Here is a 21,062-nt window from a genome sequence, read left to right on the forward strand (position 1 = left end):
AAACCAAAATGAAAAGAATGAAAAAATGGAAGATAATGTGAAATATGTCATTGGAAAAACAACTGACCTGGAAAAGAGATCCAGGAGAGACAATTTAAAAAGTATGGGACTACCTGAAAGCCAGGATCAAAAAAAGAGCCTAGACAGCATCTTTCATGAAATTATCAAGGAAAACTGCCCTGAGATTCTAGAACCAGAGGGCAAAATAGATATTCAAGGAATCCACAGAACACCGCCTGAAAGAGATCCAAAAGGAGAAACTCCTAGGAACATTGTGGCCAAATTCCAGAGTTCCCAGGTCAAGGAGAAAATATTGCAAGCAGCTAGAAAGAAACAATTCAAGTATTGTGGAAATACAATCAGGATAACACAAGATCTAGCAGCCTCTAAATTAAGGGATAGAAGGGCATGGAATAGGATATTCCAGAAGTCAAAGGAACTAGGACTAAAACCAAGAATCACCTACCCAGCAAAACTGAGTATAATACTTCAGGGGAAAAAATAGTCTTTCAATGAAATAGAGGATTTTCAAGCATTCTTGATGAAAAGACCAGAGCTGAAAAGAAAATTTGACTTTCAAACACAAGAATGAAGAGAACCATGAAAAGTTGAAGAGCAAAGAGAAGTCATAAGGGGCTTACTAAAGTTGAACTGTTTACATTCCTACATGGAAAGACAATATTTGTAACTGTTGAAACTTTTCAATATCTGGGCACTGGGTGGGATTACACACACACACATGCGCACACACACACACACATAGAGACAGAGTGCACAGAGTGAATTGAAGAGGATGGGATCATATCTTAAAAAAATGAAATCAAGCAGTGAGAGAGATATATACTGGGAGGAGAAAGGGAGAAATGGAATGGGGCAAATTATCTCTCATAAAAGAGGCAAGCAAAAGACTTATTAGTGGAGGGATAAAGAGGGGAGGTGAGAGAAAAACATGAAGTTTACTCTCATCACATTCCACTAAAGGAAAGAATAAAATGCACACTCACTTTGGTAGGAAAACCTATCTTACAATACAGGAAAATGGGGGATAAGGGGATAAGCAGGGTGGGGGGGATGATGGAAGGGAGGGCATGGGGAGGAGGGAGCAATTTGAGGTCGACACTCATGGGGAGGGACAGGATCAAAAGAGAATAGAAGTAATGGGGAACAGGATAGGATGGAGGGAAATATAGTTAGTCTTATACAACACGACTATTATGGAAGCCATTTGCAAAACTACACAGATTTGGCCTATATTGAATTGCTTGCCTTCCAAAGGGAAGGGGTGGGGAGGGAGGGAGGTAAAGAAGTTGGAACTCAAAGTCTTAGGAACAACTGTCGAGTAATGTTCTTGCCACTAGGAAATAAGAAATACAGGTAAAGGGGTATAGAAAGTTATCTGGCCCTACAGGACAAAAGAGAAGATGGAGACAAGGACAGAGAGGGATGATAGAAGAGAGAGTAGATTGGTCATAGGGGCAATTACAATGCTTGGTGTTTGGGGGGGAGGGGATAAAAGGGGAGAAAATTTGGAACCCAAAATTTTGTTAAAATGAATGTCAAATAAATAGATAGATAGATAGATAGATAGATAGATAGATAGATAGATAGATAGATAGATAGATAGATACATAAATAAATGAAAAAAAAACAATTCAACTTTGGCCACCTCATCCAAATAAAAAACAATTTTCCTAGTAAACATTTTGTTAATGACTCAGGTTAAGGAAACTGTCATATATCACCATCCAATAGCTTGGAAATCTGGTCAGTTTGTTTAATGAGATCTTTTTAGTCTCTCTGGGGAGATCAAAGTGTTTCATTTAAGCACTTGTGATTGCTGAAAAGCAAAAAGTAAAATATTGGTGACTGTTAACAGTAATGCTTTTGAAATCAGGATCATTAACCAAATGAATTACTGAAAAAATTGAGGATAAATGCACATCAGTTCAGAAAACTGTTTATTTGGGTGGGGAGAAATATTGATGAAAAGTTCAAACACAATCATTTTGATTTTAAACTGTTAAGGAGATGTGATCTCCTGGGAAAGTAAATGAAAGAAACATTGAATTGTTATCTACAGCCCTTGTAAAGCTGAATTTAACTCAAAACTCACATTGTATTCTTAAGGGTTTCACAGGGAGTTCATATTAGTATAGCCAGAAGTAAAGTGTGATCTGAGTCTGGCCTTTTAATGATGTTATTATAAAGTGACTCAGAAATCAGTGGAAATGTTCCATCTTGAAAAACTCAATGGGAGCTAAGAATGAGGAGCCTCTTCCCCAGATGTGGCTGATGGAGCACCAACATAATGTATGATATAATTTATCATTTGAGGGTCATTACTGGGAAGTCATAGAGTAAGCAGCTTGCCACTGGATTATTAAGTGTTTAAAAATCTGTGTATGTTAGATAATTTGCAACACTGTTCATGTCACCAAACTCTACTTATTACTTTGCCCAGCACAGCATTCCAAGCACTTGTCAATGTCAAATCTTAAGGAGAAAGAAATGCTAGGAAGAATGTAGGCAGAAGAAAGCACAGGTGTGCTTTGCATGGGAGAACTTCCCTGGGATTCTCCTGCCATATAGGTGAACTTTTCTTGAATAGGCAAAATTAATAGTACCTGATTACCTCATCTCTTCCATCAAGCTATTGTGATAAATCAAATAACAAAAGGTAGGTCAGTGTAGGAAGGAAGGGACCAGTTGATATGAGATGATTAGTGGAGGCTTTGGGAAAAACAAGTGAATCATAATGCTGTTTTTGCATATGCAATAGAGAAACTGAGGTTAAATTGGAAGTATAGATGTAGTAAAGATGATATTAAGGCTAAGATCTATCCATAATGTTTTCTTACAGTATCCTTAGGCATCTCAATTTTTGGAAGAAAGTAGTAGCTTCTTCCGTTCTAATCTAGTTCAGGAGATAAGCATTCTGAGAGTTGTGGACAAGTCAAAGCCAATTTGAGTTATTCATTTTACTCCTGAATGACTAGTCAACAATGTGGGATATTGAGAATCAACACTGAGTAAAGTAATGTTTCGAGTGAACAGAAGACAGTTATTACCAACCATTCAAGTTTTGATGAGAGAATCGTGATTACAGTGAATATTAATGAGTGCTAACATGTCAACTGGATCTGCTTGAGAGCAAGAAGTTGACTTTTGCAAAACAAGCCTGAGTCTACAAAAGTGTTATTTATTATCAACTTGGGAATGGGGCAAGTACAAATCAGAGTCATAAACATGTTCAACAATCAATGCTGGCAGATAAATTCCATATACATACACACACACATATATATGTTCATACACATACATGTATGCATATATATATACATATGTATATGTATGTATGTTTTTATTTGTGTATTTCCAACATCCTCTCCAACATTTCTCACTTTCTGCCGTGATAGCCAAGCTGATTGGTATGAGATGATATTTCAGAGTTGTTTTACTTTTCATTTCTCTATTTAATGGTGACTTAGAAATTTTTTCATATGAGTATAGATAGATTTTATTTCTTCTTTTGAAAATTGCCCTTTTATTTCCTTTGACTATCAGTTAGGGAATGACTTGTCTCATGAATTTGACTTGGTTCTTTATATATTTAAGAAAAGAGACCTTTATCAGAAAAACTTGCTATAAAATATTTTTTTCATGCGTTTAATCCTGCATGGGCTTAATATGTTCAAAAAATAATTTGATATGTTCAAAATTTCCAATTTTATGTCCTATAATGCTTTCTGTCTCTTCTTTGGTCATAAATTCTTCCCTTATCCATACATCGGACAAGAAAAATATTCTGTACCTCCCAATATGTTTATAGTATCATCCTTTATTCCTAAATCATGTACTTATTTTGACATTATCTTGGTAAATAGTGTGAGATCTTATCTCTGTCTAGCTTCTGCCAAATTACTTTCCAGTTTTCTCAGAAGTTTTGTCAGACAATGGTTTCTCAACTAACAAGTTTAGATCTTTGGGTTTATCAAACATTAGATTACTATAATCATTTATTGCTGTGTATTGCGTACCTAATATATTCCACTGATCCAACACTCTATTTCTTAGTTCTACAACATTGTTTTGATGACGACTGCTCTGTAATTTATTTTATTTGGTCAACTAAGCCACCATCCTTCATATTTTTATTCTCATTGATTCCCTTGACATTCTTGGCCATATGTTCTTCCAGATAAATTTTATTATGATTTTTATTTATTATTTAAAAATAGATTGATTGGTATAGCATTGAATAAGTGTATATATGTATATATGCGTGTGCGTGTGTGTGTGTGTGTATATGTATGTATGTATATATATTAGGTAGAACTCATTTGTATTATATTGTCTTTACCTACCCATCAGTAATTAATGCTTTTTTTCCTAATTGTTTAACTCTGATTTTATTTGAACAGTATTTTATAGCTGCGTTCTTATAGTCCCTGAATTTGTCTTCGCAGGTACACTTTTAAGAATTTTATAGTATGTATAGTTATTTTTAATTGAAGTTCTCTTTCTGTTTTTTATTGCTGGATTTTGTGGGTAATACACAAAAATATTCATGATGTATGTATTATTTTCCTTATGTGTTGCTACATTTTAAATTTTGAACTGTCTCCCTTCTCTATGCCCACCCCACCATAGAGAAGGTCACTATTTGATGCAGATTTATAAATATATGCAAAACCTTACTATGCACAGTGCTATTCATCAGTTCTTTCTCTGAAAATGGGTAACATTTTCCTTCATATGTTCTTTGTAATTGATTCAAATGTTTATGATACTCATAATAGCTTAATCATTCCCATTTATTATTCAAACAACATTACTGTTGCTGTATACAATATTATATTAGCTTGCTCACTTCATTTTTTATTTAGTGCAAGTTTTCAATATTTTTAAGATTTAAATTTATTTATTTTTAGTTTTTAACATTCATTTCCACAAGATTTTGAGTTCTAAATTTTTTCCATCTTTCCCCTCCCCCAAGCTCAAGATGGCATGCATTCTGATTACCCTTTCCTCAGTCTGCCTATGGTTTTATCATCCCCCTGATTATCCCATTCCTCTTCTATACCTCATTGCCTGTAAATCTTATTTCCCAGTTGCATGTGAAAACAATTTTTAACATTTATTTTTTTTTTAATTTGGGTTCCAAGTTCCCTCCCTTCTTTCCTCCCCACATACACACATTGAGAAGGCAAGCAAATCAATATAGGTTAAGCATGTGTTATTAAGCAAAACACCTCCATAATAGTCATGTTGTGAAAAACTAACTATATTTCCCTGCAGTCTACCTTGCCTCCCAATTATTCTGTTTTCTCCATTGACCCTGTCCCTTTTCTAAAGAGATTGTTTCTAACTATTCCCTCTCTCAATCTACCCTCCCTTTTACCATCCCACTCTCTTGTCCTCTTCCCCCTACTTTCCTGTACAGTAAGATACCCGATTGAGTCTGTGTGTTATTCTCTCCTTAAACCAAATCTGATGAGAGTAAGATTCACTCATTCCTTCTTATCGCCCCCCTCTTCCCCTCCATTGCAGAACATCTTTTGCCTCTTTTATGTGAGATAATTTACACCCAATCCATCTCTTTCTTTCTCCTCCCAACATATTTCTTTCTCACCACTTATTTTTATTTTTAGATATCATCCCTTCATATTCAACTTACTCTGTGCCATCCATCTGTCCATCCATTCATCCATCCATCTATCCATCTATCCATCTGTCTATCTATCTATCTATCTATCTATCTATCTATCTATCTATCTATCTATCTGTCTGTCTGTCTGTCTGTCTGTCTGTCTGTCTGTCTGTCTGTCTGTCTGTCTATCTACCTGTCTGTCTGGCTGTCTGTTTGGATGTCTGGCTGTCTGGCTGTCTTTCTGTCTATCTATATCATCCAATTACCCTAACACTTAGAAAAGTCTTATTCAGCTCTGGTCTTTTCTTCAAAAATGCTTGAAATTTCTCTATTTCATTGAAGTTCCATTTTTCCCATGAAGTATCATACTCAGTTTTGTTGTGTAGGTGATTCTTGGTTTTAATCCTACCTCTTTGACCTCTGGAATATCATATTCTAAGCCCTTCAGTCCCTTAATGTGAAAGCTGCTAGATGTTGTGTTATCCTGCTTATATTTCCACAATACTTGCATTGTTTCTTTCAGGCTACTTGCAATATTTCCTCCTTAACTTGGGAACTCTGGAATTTGGCTACAACGTTTCTGTGAGTTTTCTTTTTGAGAGTCTCTTTCAGGAGGTGATCAGTGGATTCTTTCAATTTCTATTTTTTCACTCTGGTTCTAGAATGTCAAGGCAATTTCCTTTGACAATTTTTTGAAAAATGATGTTTATGCTTTTTTTTTTAAATTTTATCAAGGCTTTCAGGTAGTCCAATAATTTTTAAAGTGTCTCTCCTGGGTCTGTTTTCCAAGTCAATGGTTTTTCCAATAATATTTTTCACATTGTCTTCTTTTTATTTCATTGCTTTGGTTCTGCTTTATAATTTCTTGATTTCTCATGAAGTCTTTAGCTTTAATTTGCTTCGTTCTAATTTTTGTGGAATTATTTTCTTCAGTGAACTTTTGGACCTTCTTTTCCATTTGGCATTTCTGATTTTTAAGGCATTTTTCTCCTCATTTGACTTTTTGGACTTCTTGTGCCATTTAGGTTAGTCTATTTTTAAGGTGCTATTTTCTTCAGAATTTTTGGAGAGGTCACTTTGAGCAAGTTATTGACTTATTTTTCATGATTTTGTTGCATCACTACCATTTCTCTTCCCAAGTTTTTCTTTACTTTTGTTTCTTTTCAAAATCCTTTTTGAGCATCTCCATGTCCTACAACCAATTCGTATTCCTCTTGGAGGATTTTGATGTAGGAGTTTTGACTCTGCTGTTCTCTACTGGTTGTATGCCCTGATCTTCCTTGTCACCAAAGTAAGATTCTATAGTCTTAGTTCTTTTATGATGTTTATTCATCTGCCCAGGCAAACACTTGACTTTCTAACTCTTTGTCAAGGTAGGAATCTGCTTCCAGTGTGGGTGGGATATACTGCCCCAGGCTTCAGGGATCTATCAGCTGCTAGATCTCCCATTATCTGTGGACCCAGAGATATGGAAGCACCCACTGCTGTTGCCACCACTGCTGTTGCCACCACCACCACCCCTACAGCCCTGAGGTTGGAGTCAGACCTGACTAGACAGCATACCCCTTTTTTACCCAGGTCCCACCAAGTTTTCTCACTGATCTTTTTGTTGTTTGTGGGTTGAAAAATTTGTTTTTTTTTTCCTTCTTTTTTTTTTTTATTTTGTAATGTTTAACAATCACTGCCATACAATTGTGATTTTATCCCCCCCACCTACCCCCCACTCCCCCCCTCCCTCCCCACGACTGCATACAATTCTGTATAGATTCTACATATACTTTCCTATTGAGTATATTTTCACTATAGTCATGCTATGTAGTCAGACTAAGATAAATGAAAGAAATCGTATAACAAATCAGAACATGATACACAAAGACATACACATACACAAACATGATCTGCTACAATATGTGAGTGACTTCTATATTTCTCTCTCTGAGTGTGGCAGGCATTTTGCCTTGAGATCCTCCATTGGGATTTTTTTTTTTTTTTTGGTAAGAAGTTCTTGTGTTATTACAAAAATCTAAGTCTACCAGAAAAAACTCTCACACACTGTGGTTGTTGCTGTGCATAAAGTTCTCCTGGTTCTGCTCCTTTCACTCAGCATCAGGTCATATAAGTCCTTCCAGGCCTCTCTGAAGTCTTCTTGTTCATCATTTCTTATGGCACAATAGTGGTTGAGAAATTTGTAAATCACCACAGCTGCCAAAGATTCAGTCCCCCAAGGCCTTCACTGTCCTGTGTGTGTCAGTGAAGCCTATGACTGTGCTTAGTTCCCTGCCAGATGCAAAAGACACTTCCTGTTCATTTTCCAGATTGTCTTGGGTTGGGGACTTATTTTGCTCTGTCATTTTGTGAGTTCTGGAGTCCTAGAATTTATTTAAAGTCATTTTAGAGGTATTTGGATGGCATTGTGGGAGAGTTCATGGAAGTCCTTTCTTCTACTCCCCCTACTTGTCTCCATCCCCCTCTTTCCACGATCTTTTTTAAATTAACCAGCTAATCATTTCTTATGGCACAATGATATTCCATCACAATCATATACCACAACTTGTTAAGGCATTCTCCAATTGGTTGGCATACCTTCAATTTCTAGTTCTTTACCACCACAAAGAAAGTTGCTTTAAACATCTTAGAACGTATATGTTTTTTGTTTTCCCTCCAAGGACCTTGGGAAATAAACCACATAGAAATATTGCTGGGTGAAAGAATATACGAAGTTCTGTAACTCTTTGGTCATAGTTTCAAATTTCTCTCCAAAATGCTTGAATCAGTTCATAGTTCCATCAACAGTGGTTAATGTATGAAACTTTCTACATCCCCAACCAATATTGCCATTATTCACTTCCAGTATTTTAGCCAGTCTAGTAGGTGTGACATCTATCTATGTATCTTTCTATCTATGTATCCATCTATCTGTTTTTGAAGGAGTTATTTTACATCCTGAAACTTTTATGAAGTTGATAATTATTTCAATGACTTTTAGTTGATTAACTAGGGTTGTCTAAGTATAACATCCTATTATTTGCAAGGAATGATAGCTTTGCTTTGTCATTGCCTATTCTAATTTCTTCAATTTCTTTTTATTTTATTTCTATAGCTAGCATCTCTTGTATGATATTGAATAGTAGTGGAGAAAATTGGCATCCTTGCTTCAACCATGATCTTATTGGCAAGAATTCTAACCCTTTTCTACTGCTTAAATTTTAAAACAAAATATGTATTCCTCTGCTGTAAAATTGCCAAGCATCAGGGGAGGGGTATTCAGGATCTCTTATTTTTGTTATTCTTGTTTAATCAACTGCAGTTTGCTGCTGTTCTAAACTTTCCTTAGCATTATATAACTTACTAGGTGTCCTTCTTCAACCACTTGGTATGTGTGGGCAGTGTGAGATGGTAGACACAAATATTAAGGTGATCTTAGATCAGATTAACAAAGGTCAACAACCCAAACTAAGGATTGATCAATCTAGATTTCCTTTGGGTAGACCACACTAAATCTGGAGTATTATGTATTATTTGGGATTCCATATTTTAGAAAGAGTATTGAAAAGCTGTTGAATATTATGAGTAGGGCTACCCAAATGTTGAAGGGACAAGAAAAGGTAATACACAAGTACAACAGAATAATTCAGGGGATGTTCATTCTAGAGAAAAAGATGCTCAGGAGAAATATTTTATGTATATTATATTGATAATGAACTTTTGCTTATTTTTAATGTATTTTTCCCATCCTCTAATAAGCACATGTGACCTGCTTGCATCAGATGGAGGCCTCAGTCATGTGAGTCTAAGTCAGGAACAGGAAGAGGTGGAACAGGAAGGGTGAAAAAGGAAGAAGAGGAGCTAGAGGAAAGCTGAGAGGAAATTAATCAGAGAGCAGTCAGAACTTAGTGAAAGAGAAAGCAAGCAGCTGGCTACCATGAGTGGGGGGAGCTTGTTAGTGATTTTATTTAAGGGAGCCTTTTTGTCATTTGTTTAAGGGAGATGGTCTGTGGGAATACTAAAAGAGGGAAGTTTTGAGGCTGGTATTGCCATTTGCACTGTTATTGCATGTAGATTTCTTTTTTGTTATGATGGATTTGGTTTTCTGGTGTTGGGATTTGGCTTAATGGTGTCTGAATAAATGTTTTGGTTCTGTCTTCCATGTGGAGATTATGTTGAATTTTGAAGTTCAGAATTGTGCTAACATATTCATGGCTGCCATAGATGCTATAAATATTGTATTGGCACCACATATATATATGTATATATATATATATATATATATATATATATATATATATATATAAAATCAAAGAAGAAAATATATACCATACATAAATATATGAATACACATACACACATATGACACCTTTTTCTAGTATCATTTTCTAATGACTAAAGTTCCCGCTACAACACAGCCCACCCTTGTAAACAATACCAAAGAAAAACAGAGTCAAGGAAAACAAATCTTCACATTGGTCATTTAAAAAAAAAATGTATGTGTCATTTTCCTCTCTTAAATGCATCTCCATTCTTATAACCAGGAGTCAGTACTGTGACATCACAAGTAATTACTAAATAGATGTTAGCCTTCTTGAAATAGTTAAAGGTGAATCATGCAAAAGAGAAATTAATTTTATTTTATTATTTTTTTTTGTCCAGAAAATAGGACTAGTGGATCTGTGGGAAAGGATTAACTGTCAGGGAATATTTCATGAATGATGTGGCATGAGATTTGGGTCTCAAAATAGGTGAATTCCTTCAATTTTTATAGATGAAGCTGATAGTTTTGTGACTGTGCACTGATATAATCAAACACATAGATACAGGAGTTGGCAGATATGAAAGGAAGAAATATTATATTCTTTTTTTCCACTCTACTTAAGAATAAATGAGTCAATATTATTAAATAAAGTTTTAAAAAAGGGCTGAAGCTAAACTGTTGTGATTCTGATGTGCCATTTTTAGTAGAAGCATAGAATATTGAGTAGATAAGTGGTTTGGAACCCAGAAGACCTGGATTCAACATTTGTCTCTGATGCATACTAGTTATGTGACTCTAAGCAAGCCAACCTTTCAATCCTTTGAAAAATTCTCTAAAACTACAATTTTCAGAGATAGTGCTGAATTTTTATAGAAATATTCCTCTTTTGGGAGTATCCATTACGAGAGGACTCATAGGTCTAGCCCCTATTCTGATCTCTATTAGGACTTAAAAAAAAAAAAAGTTAAACAAGATTAAAGAGCCAAGGAAATTGACAAGTGATGTGATCAGAGTAAAAGAAAACTAAGATGATGTTGTGAAAAACTATTTTAGCTGAGAGAGAAACTAGAATCATGAAGAATATTAGAGGTTGTTATATCCAGGCAATGGTTTATAAAGGTCTGAACTAAGGACTGACAGTTAAAGTTACTGAAAAGAGTAATGAAATGCTACTTTAGAGTAAGTGAATTTCCATATTATATGAAGTGTATAAGGGAATGCAAGATAGCAACTTCTAAAGGACAGTTTAGAAGGGGTAGCTGCACATTAGTACAGTTGACTTCTGAAGCCTTTTCCAACTTTAAGAGTCTATGGAATACAATCTGTGGTAGGTTGTGAAAATTAATATATGTATTAAGAAATAGCAAAATATAACTGCAATACCCTTAAAACTAACAAAATCTATTCAACTTCACATTTAAGAAGAGGTCCAGTCTGCAGCTATGAATCCCAAAAAGCATGACAGAGCCCAGAAAGGCAGAATAATAAGTTGCCTTTTGCTTCCATAGTGCTTACTTTCCTGCACATAATTACACATCACATATGTAAATCAGAACTTTCTGGATGTACACAGATTTTACAAACAAACATGAGTGCATTTTCAAGAGAGACTTTAATTTCCCTTCTTCTCATCCTAATTGACAACATTCATAGAAGGAGCAGAATATGATGAATATAAAAGTCAGGAAAATTAAATACAGAGACAGTCTGAACCATATAATATATTCCCTCTTTCATTAAAAGAATAAAATATTGTCAGTGCCCTTTATAGCTTTAATTAAGTATGTCAGTCTAATGCTTAATTGAGAAAAATATGCAAATGATGCTTTCTTTAGAAGTCTGGTGCTAAATAAACATGGCATTCTCTCAGTACCATCTTCATTATATTCTGGTGCAGAGGTCTAGGATTAAGCCATTATAGGTATTCTTTTTTACATGGAAAGTGATTCCCAATACAAACAGAGCTATCACTGGGAATCTATATTAAAAATTCCAGGAAGATGTGTATACTAATTACAACTCTGTAGTGTGTATGGGCAGAATAAGAATGACTGGATATGCTAGTATTTTAGTTACATATGTTGCCATGTTGAAAAATATATAGAGTGACTCAGATTTTTAAGCTCAACCGCAATGCAACTATGTGACTGTGGATAAGTCACTATCAACTTTGGACTTTAATGGCCACATCTATAAAGTGAGGGGTTGAGAATAGATGATCTTTAGCATTCATCTCTACCAATTTATGCTCTTCTGTCCCTTCTGTAACTGGTATTCTATACTGTATTTTGTAACATATCATCTACTATTCATTATAGCTCTAATATTCTATGTCCCCTTTGTTAACCCAAGATGTCCTAATTTTCCTTCCTTCTCACGAGTCTGTTACCTAACAATCCATGTTCTAATCTAGGTCCCTTCCAGAACTGTGTGATGCACAGTTTTCAAATTCTGTTCCCAAGGCTAAAATGGCATGAAACTACTAAGAACAGATCAATGTAGTTTTCAAGTATCACCTTGAGAACTGAGGGAAAAACGGTGGTAATAAAACAAGAAAAGCAATGCCCCTTGTCTCTCTAGATGTAAAGTATGAACAGACATATTGGATTTTGGAAGAGTTGGAGGACTGAAAAGGACCTTGAGAGATTACTTAGTTAATCCTCCTGCCTCCAAGCGTGACTGAGTCTTAATCATCACAGACAGGGAAAGAAGTAAAGTATAATAGAAAGACCAATAACTTCAAGTCAGATGATCTTGATTCTTATATCCTGAGACTATCATTTACCAGAATTGTGCCTTATAAAAATCTAAGTTTGTTTCCCTTAAATGTATATACTAGCTCACAGGGTTGTTAGGCAGTTCAAATGACAGAATGGAAACAGAATGCTTTGTAACCCTGGAACACTTATAAATGTCAACTGTGATTAATTATACAGAAAAAGTTCATTCTTTTTTGTTTTGTTTAAATTCACCAATCTGGTATTTTGTTGAAGAAAAATCCTAAATGCTACACCTCTTAAAATATCCATGAATAAGTTAATCAATTCACAGTTATTGAGTGTCACCAATGTGTGAGAAGCTGCACTGGTCAATAGGGAATCAAAGACATTTTTGTTTAATCATGCCTGAGGTAAAGGAGCTTATAGTTTAATAGGGAGGCTATGATACATGCTCAAGACAGTACGATATAAAGGGTAAGAAAAGCAGATGTTGAGACAGTGTGCTCTAAAAATTGAGAAAAGGACACCGTAAGGAAATATCCAAGGAGGAGGTGGCACCCAAATTGAACAGTGAAGAGAATTCCATTAGAGAAGACATCCCAAACTTGGGTAGAAACTGACTGTTTTTAGATACAGAACAAGGTAGAGACTGGGGTGTGGGCATTCCTTTTTTCTCCTCAAATTTGATGCCTCAAAACAAGTTCATACCTTCGTGTGCAGAGATTGTGACACTAGCTCTGAGGATCCATCTTCTACTTTTATGATTGAAGAAAGCCAATATAGCCACAGGGAGTTTTCTCAAAAAATTTCAAGTAAAATCAGGAAGTGATGGCAATGATTGATTACTAAACAATGTTTGTAAGCAATAGCAGTATCAACAATAGCTAACATTTATATAGTTCTTTAAAGTTTGCAAAGATTTATATGTACAACATCTCATAATAGTCTGGTGATACCTTCTATTAAAAATGGGGAAAGCAGTAACACCAACATCCCTGGCAAGGATAGACTCCAGTAATATCTGTAAAGTGGTCTGCAATCCTTAAAATGCTGCATAAATAGCCACTGTCACTAACAGCTAGCATCCTCATGCTCAGCCTTTGTGTCAAGTGACCACTTGGGGCAATATTTTAATGAGTCATTTATTCTACATAGGTTTCACAGCTAAACTCCCAAGGTCAGAATCAAATATAAACCTTAGCTTACTTTCAATTTGCTCATCTAGAACTTGAGCTTGTCTTTCATTTTTATTGGTGGTAATCACCTGTGAGAACCTGGAAGTCCTTTAAGGCTAATTGTGTCCCTTTTCACTCTGTCTTAAGAGAGAAACAATAAGGGAGGGAAAGTGAAGAGAGATGATTAAGGGAGATAGTATCACCTCATTCTGGTATCTTTTTACTATGTCCATTTCTAGTCAGGAAAGGCAGGAAGGATGAGGATTCTGGCAGTACCAACACAGAAAGCCAGGGTCACACTGAAAATATTTGGGCAGATACCTTATCTGATATTCAAATAATGACACCAAATGTGTCATCATTGGATTTCTACTAATTTATCACTGGAGCAAGGGATGCTGACTTGATTGATTTGGGCAACCAATCAGCAAGATAAAGAATCCAAAATAATCACAACAATACTTCCCATTTGCCTTACACTTTACTGTTTAAAGCACTTTCACCTTTGTTAGCTTGTCAGCCTGTAAGAAAGGGTCAGCTAGGTGGTACAGTGGATAAAGTACCAGTGCAGGAGTCAGGAGAGGACATGAGTTCAAATCTCACCTCAGACACTTGACATTCACCAGCTGTGTGACCTTGGGCAAGTCACTTAATCTCAATTGCCTCATCCTGGGTCAACCTGATGAATATCTCCTCATTGGATTCAGATGCCTCTGGAGGAGAAGTGAGACTGGTGACCTGCACAGCCCTCCCTCACTCAAAACAAAGTCAAGTGCAAGTTGTGTCATTATTTCTCTAATGGCTTGGTCTTCTTTGGTAACAAAGGATGAACACATATCTGCATTTCATAAAGGAGGAAACACAGTCTAAGTAACTTGCAGAAGACCACTCAATTGGCATGTACCTGAAATGAATGGTATTTGGATCCAACTTAATTCCAGACTATCGTTCCCATAGTGCCACTCATTGTCTATAGAGAATTTTAGAAGAATCAGTGAAAAAGACTGTTCCCAATTAAATTCCCAGACTTAAGGAAAGACATGACTTTATCATTTGTGTCTCCCAGGGATAATGCTTTTATGTAAACATTTTCCCCCATATATCAGGCCTGTAGTGCTGACCTGAGGAAAGGCATCCCAGGATCAGTGGTAGATTAGTGAGTCAAGGTCTTCCCCCTCCACTCTCAATATATATGATGGGTTGTTATTTTGCAAAGTACATTCCCCCAGGAGAGAAGTGATCATCCTTAAAGGTGAGTCTGTGATGACAATAGAATTTAGATATGCCCTAGCCTTCATAACTGGAAAGGCCAGAGCTTAGGGGAGATTTGGAGAAAATCTAACATACTGGGTCCCTCTATATTGGCTTTATCCCCAATTCAGAGACTACATACCACCCAACATGGAAGATGTTAAAAGCCTACAAATTTCTGAACACCTGTGTGGTATAAGCATGAAGGTGAACAATTCCACTAGAAAATTTTATAGAATTTTCTAGTGGAATATAAAATTTCCATGTTTCTCATGGAAGGAAAGATCAGCAAATGGCATTAATTATTTCAGGCTGCAATAACTACGTTCAAGCTGGCAAAATGCCTTACTCCCTGGTAATTAATAAGTTAGAGATGAGAAACTATTAGATAAATGTTATATAGGAACAAAAGTCTCCCAATAGACAATAAAAATTGTGGTCATTTCAGTAGCACAGGGATATCCATTTGAATAGTTATAATGAGTATTCAGTCAGTGATAATTTAGACTATTAATGGGATCGAAGAGGAAAACTGGTCTTGTGAGGGATAAAGCATTTAATTTTTAAAATATTTAACGTTCAGCATAAAGGCAGCTGTGAGCACAGCACACTTCTAAGCATTTGGGGATTTAGCAAAAACCAGAATCTGGTCTTGGCAAATAAGTTCTGATGTGAAGAATGTTCCCAATTCTCCGTGGTTGCTATTTACTGTTTCTCATTCTCTCAAAGTTAAAAGTGTGTCATTTTGTTCTCCTGATACTGGTAATCAGTGAAGTGCTTATGTTATGAAGTTAGTCCCCGGGAATTTGCAAGGATATGTAGAGCAGATTTTAAATGTTTAGAGGACAGAGAGTTAATATTTGCCATGGACAGAAATACAGAGGTAGTGAATAATTGATGATGTGAGTGTGTGGAAATAAAATGTTAATGCTGTACTGAATGATTAGTGGAGAAAAGAGAGACAGACAGAGAGACATAGAGAGACAAAGAAAGAAACATAGAGACAGAGAAAGACAGAAAGGAGAAAGAGATAGAGAGAGAGAGGGAGAAGCAGACAGAGACAGACACAGAGAAAGAGAGAAGCACAGTCAGGGAGACAAAGAAAGATAGACACACACACACACACACACACACACACACAAAGAGCCATAGAAAAAGAAAGAAAAAAAGAGATAGACACAAACACAGAGAAACAAAGAGAGATAGATATAGCAGTAAAGACAGAGACAGAGAGGGTTCAGAAGGAGTGCTAAGAGGGAAAAAAGAGGGAAAGAGAAATGGATAGGAAGGGAAAGAAAAAAACTTGGTAGGAGAGGGTCATTCCATGTGTTGATTTAATCTTAAGCATATGAAGGTGTACTTTGAGACTACTAGTAGAGAACCCTAAAGAAACTTTGGTATTTAAATTGAAGCAGAAAGTTTTGAAGTCTGGGTATGTATCCCCTACCTGAAAAGCTGGCCAGAGACATCCTGTAGCCTTTGGTCCTTATGCAAACACAAATGGAATTTATTAGTGTTTTGGAGCTGTGCTAGCCTTGGTAGGTGTAGGTTATTTAATTGCATGTTGCTTCTCATTCTCGAATAGTCTCTGCACAAAGAAAAGAGAGTATCCAAGCTTAGTAAGCTTACACTTAAAGTAGATTGTTAACCCCTCAAAAGTTGCTTTTATTTTAGAAAAGCAGATCTAAGAACCTGTGCTAGCAGGTCAAACTGGAGGTGTCAGGGTGCTTGCTGATACATATGACATAGTGGTGCAACATTTGTAAACTACAAGAAGAGTTTTGGAGCTGGGATAATTATTCATTGTTTCTCAGTTGTGGTGGCTCAGCACTCAGTGTCCTGAAAATTATATTGTATGCAGAGCCCAGGTAGGAGCAGGGAGAGCTTGGAATGGAGCCATGGAGCAGGAGTAGAGAACTGCCTGCATAGGGACCCAGTAAAAGCAGAGAACTGCCTGTGTGCTTGCACAGAAGAGGTGAGCCATGGAACAGGGATGGAGAGCTGCCTGCAAGCAGACTCAGGCAAGAGTCAAGAGAAGCTTGCTCCTACTGGAGGAAAAGAAATCCAGGACCTTGGAATTGAACCCCAGGGCAAGATAAAGACTGACCAGTAAGACAATGAGTGTGCTTTTTTGCAGTGTTCTATTGGGAATGATTTGGGACCCAGGGGGTGGAGTTTCTTGTAGTGGGTTGGGAGAAGTGTCGTGTACCCCCAAGGACCCCACCCTTGGCCTTGTTGCCCAGTCACCCCTGAAGACTTGGAAGCAGGCACTGGAGCAATATTAAGATTGGCACTTGGCTTATTAAAGCCTGTACCTAAGAGTGCCTACAGGAAGTCGGCAAAGGACTTTATTTGGACATTTTGTTTTGAATTGACTGTGACCTGGGGGTGGAATATACTGAGTTGTGATGTTATATACCTTTGCATTTGTTTAAGGCCATGGATACTCTGGTAATGAGTTATGTTATACATTTTGTAAATAGGAAGTTTAAGATGTGTTTATCTTGTGGAATGTGTTGTATTTACTTAAAAAATGTTAATGCTTGTTCAAATACAAGTTACCTATGTTATGGACATGAAACGGCTTTGGGTCAAATGTGAAGTAAATCTCTTCTGCCTATTAATAGGCCAGCCAGATGAGAGGAGGCTTGTTTTATAGTAAGGCCTACATCTTTTCTTAATTGCTAGTGAGGCCCTGGCTCATGAGGGTCATGCTGCCCACCTCTGAAAACTGTATGTGTAAATATATATATATATATATATATATATATATGTATGTATGTATGTATGTATGTATATATATACATATATATATACACACACATATATACATACATACACACACACATATATATATGCATATATATGTATGTGTGTGTGTGTGTATATATATATTCTGAGATGAGGTTTTGTTTTGCAGGTTTATTCTTTGGAAGAATGTTCATGTGATATGACCACAAGAGACTCTGGGTAGCTGCCCTCCTACCCCAAATCCCAGGCTTAGAAACCTAGCTTTTCTCTCTGGTAACTATGAATGTATGTAATGGTCAGACAGTTGAATCTATCTGTTGATCTGTGATGTATGTATTGGTTATGGTCAGTTAGATGCCCTTTCTGTTGTTCTCTACTTCTCTGCTTGTATTTTTTCTATTGGTATATGTGATTAAGGAAGATTGTTGACCCCTCAAAAATTCTTTTCCTCTTAGAAAAGCAGATCTAAGAACCTGTGCTAGCAGGCCATCCTGGATGTGTCCTGGTGCTGGTACAGGGAAGTAGAGTAACAAAAAGAAGAAGAAGAAGAAGAAGAAGAAGAAGAAGAAGAAGAAGAAGAAGAAGAGGAAGAAGAAGAAGAAGAAGAAGAAGAAGAGGAAGAAGAAGAAGAAGAAGAAGAAAACCCAAGTTAGAGAATAAATATGAATGAATATCCATGTGTGTGTGTTTTGTAGGTAAGGGGGGATTAGTCCCATAATGAATGACAGAGATCTCTACATGAAAATTTCCCAAAATATAATTATTCAGTAATTTTTAAAAGATCAGGAAATTGAAATTAAGAGAAATGAAGTGCTTTACTTAGCTCAGTGGCTCTAAGCACAGTTCTTGGCACATAGTAGGCATAAAATAAATGTTTATTGATTGGTTTGTTTCTGCTATACTGAAAGCACACAGTAATGTGAGCTTTTGCAAGCCCTGTATCAATGCCAGCACGAATACAGTTAGGAGAAGCATATTCAATTTTCACATCCACTTAGAAGTATGCTATGGGACTTCAAAGAAATTGCATTGCTTCTGGAACATCAATCTACTTACTCAATTTTTTTTTTAATCAACACAAGAATTTCTATCTTTTTACTATAAGAAATTAACCATGAAATTACATAGGGCTTAGTGCTTTTTAAATATGTGGTACAGAGTAAATACAAAATATTGTTAGGCATTTTAAACTTAGAATAAGATTTTTAGATTTATCTATTAGTAAGATTCTGAATACCATTTTTTAGATTTAAAATTAGTAACAATAAATTATATTGAGGTTTCAAAATAGCCAATAGTTTACAATCTACATTTTATAGTTAGTTATACTTTCATAATCTTGATATTATTTTTTTCCTAAATTTTATGGTACTAAAAAAAATGTCAGTAATCCTGAGACGTCCTGGAGTTACATCATCATGACATGGAGTTAAACATATTTTTTAATAGTATTTCCCCCAACTGGAGTTAATGATCTAACATGTCCTAGCAATTCAGAAAATCATGGATCATGGACCTGAAGATATATTCCCAGGGCTATGCTAGCTAAATGGGGTGGAAGAGGATTCATGACCAGTTTGACTTTGGAGTGATTGATATATTGGCCAGAACAACTCTCAGAGATCATTTGATAAGTTGTAAATGGGTTGATATCTTTACTGGTGAAGGAAACACTGTAACAAATACATTTATACCTACTTGAAGTAATTGAATACTTATGAACATTGAGAAGTAATGTGGAAATCAGCATTTAGAATAATGCCTGGTGCACAGTGAGTCCTTAAAAAAGACTTTGATACCCATTGATCTTCCTTCCAGCTCTGGATATATGATCATATGAGTTGGAGTGAAATCTCACCTCTGGCATTTACTTCCTTTGTGAATTTGGACAATGACTTTTTTTTTCTTTTCTGGATGTAAGCTTTCATACCTAGAGAGTGAGAAAGGGGGAGAGAGAGACAGAGAGAGAGAGAGAGAGAAAGACAGAGAGAGAGAGAGAGAGAGAGAGAGACAGAGAGAGAGAGAGAGAGACAGAGACAGAGACAGAGACAGACAGAGACAGAGAGACAGAGAGAGAGACAGAGAGAGAGAGAGAGAGACAGACAGACAGAGACAGAGAGAGAGACAGAGAGAGAGAGAATATTCTCACTAATCTTGTGTGGGTAAACCACATTTGTAATATTATGTTCAGTTCTAGTAGGGGGGGACTTAATTAGCTGAAGGTAATCTAGGCAAGAGTAAGCTAAATAGACGTAAGGATAGAGGTCATATCATAAGAAATTTGAGTCAAAGGACAAGGAATATTTGCCAATCAAATATTTATAATAGTCATCCTTCCTGTATTTGAGGACAGGTCCAGTGGAAGAAGAATTCAATTGTCCCTGTTTGAGTACAGTCAGCAAAATTTGAGTAATGAGGTAGAAGGTTATATTTATTATATGGGAAGAAAACTCTCCTAACAATCAAATCTCTCTATAAGTACAACATATTCTTTGATTAGTGATGAATTACACATCTGTGGATATCTTTGAAATTGTTGATATGATAGAAGAGACTCCTTTTCAGCAAGGGACTGAAATGAATTATTCCAAAATCCTTTTCATCTTTGGGATTCTGTGATCCCATAGACTGTATGATGATGTGGGAATATATTATCTTCAAGGTACTTTACTGCTCCAAAATGTATTATGTTTATATTACATAAAGTTTTTAATAAAACTCCTTCCTATCCATTCTTTCATCTGATTTTCACAAGATACCTAAGTGCATTGTGATATTACAAATGGGGAAACTGAAAATAAGAGAAATAAAGAGATTTCTCAAGGTACTGGAATTCGTAAGTGGTAGTGATACGATGCAAATTAACATATAATTCTTTTTATTCACTCTACTACAGTTCTCTGTACAAAAAGCTTCCAAAATAAATCTTTAAAATATGCCTGATAATTATTAATACAAATACAAAAACATGTGCACCATTTATAGAATATGAAACACTTTTTACATAGATGTGCATATTTATACAAATCTATATGTATATACACATGCATATAAATGTACACAAATGCAGAAAAAAATATGGCTCCACATGTAATACCTTTTAGAATGTGTGTTTATGTGTATGTGGTATATTTAAAGAAATTTATTTTCATTCATATATATTGTAAGTTACATGCCTACTCAAGCAAAACATGGCTGGAGTTTAATTCTAACAGTGATGAATGACTAGCGTGAATTCATGCAAACAGGGAAATTGAAATTAAATT

The sequence above is a fragment of the Notamacropus eugenii genome, chromosome 1 (genome assembly GCF_028372415.1).
Source record: "Notamacropus eugenii isolate mMacEug1 chromosome 1, mMacEug1.pri_v2, whole genome shotgun sequence".
Taxonomy (NCBI): Eukaryota; Metazoa; Chordata; class Mammalia; order Diprotodontia; family Macropodidae; genus Notamacropus; species Notamacropus eugenii.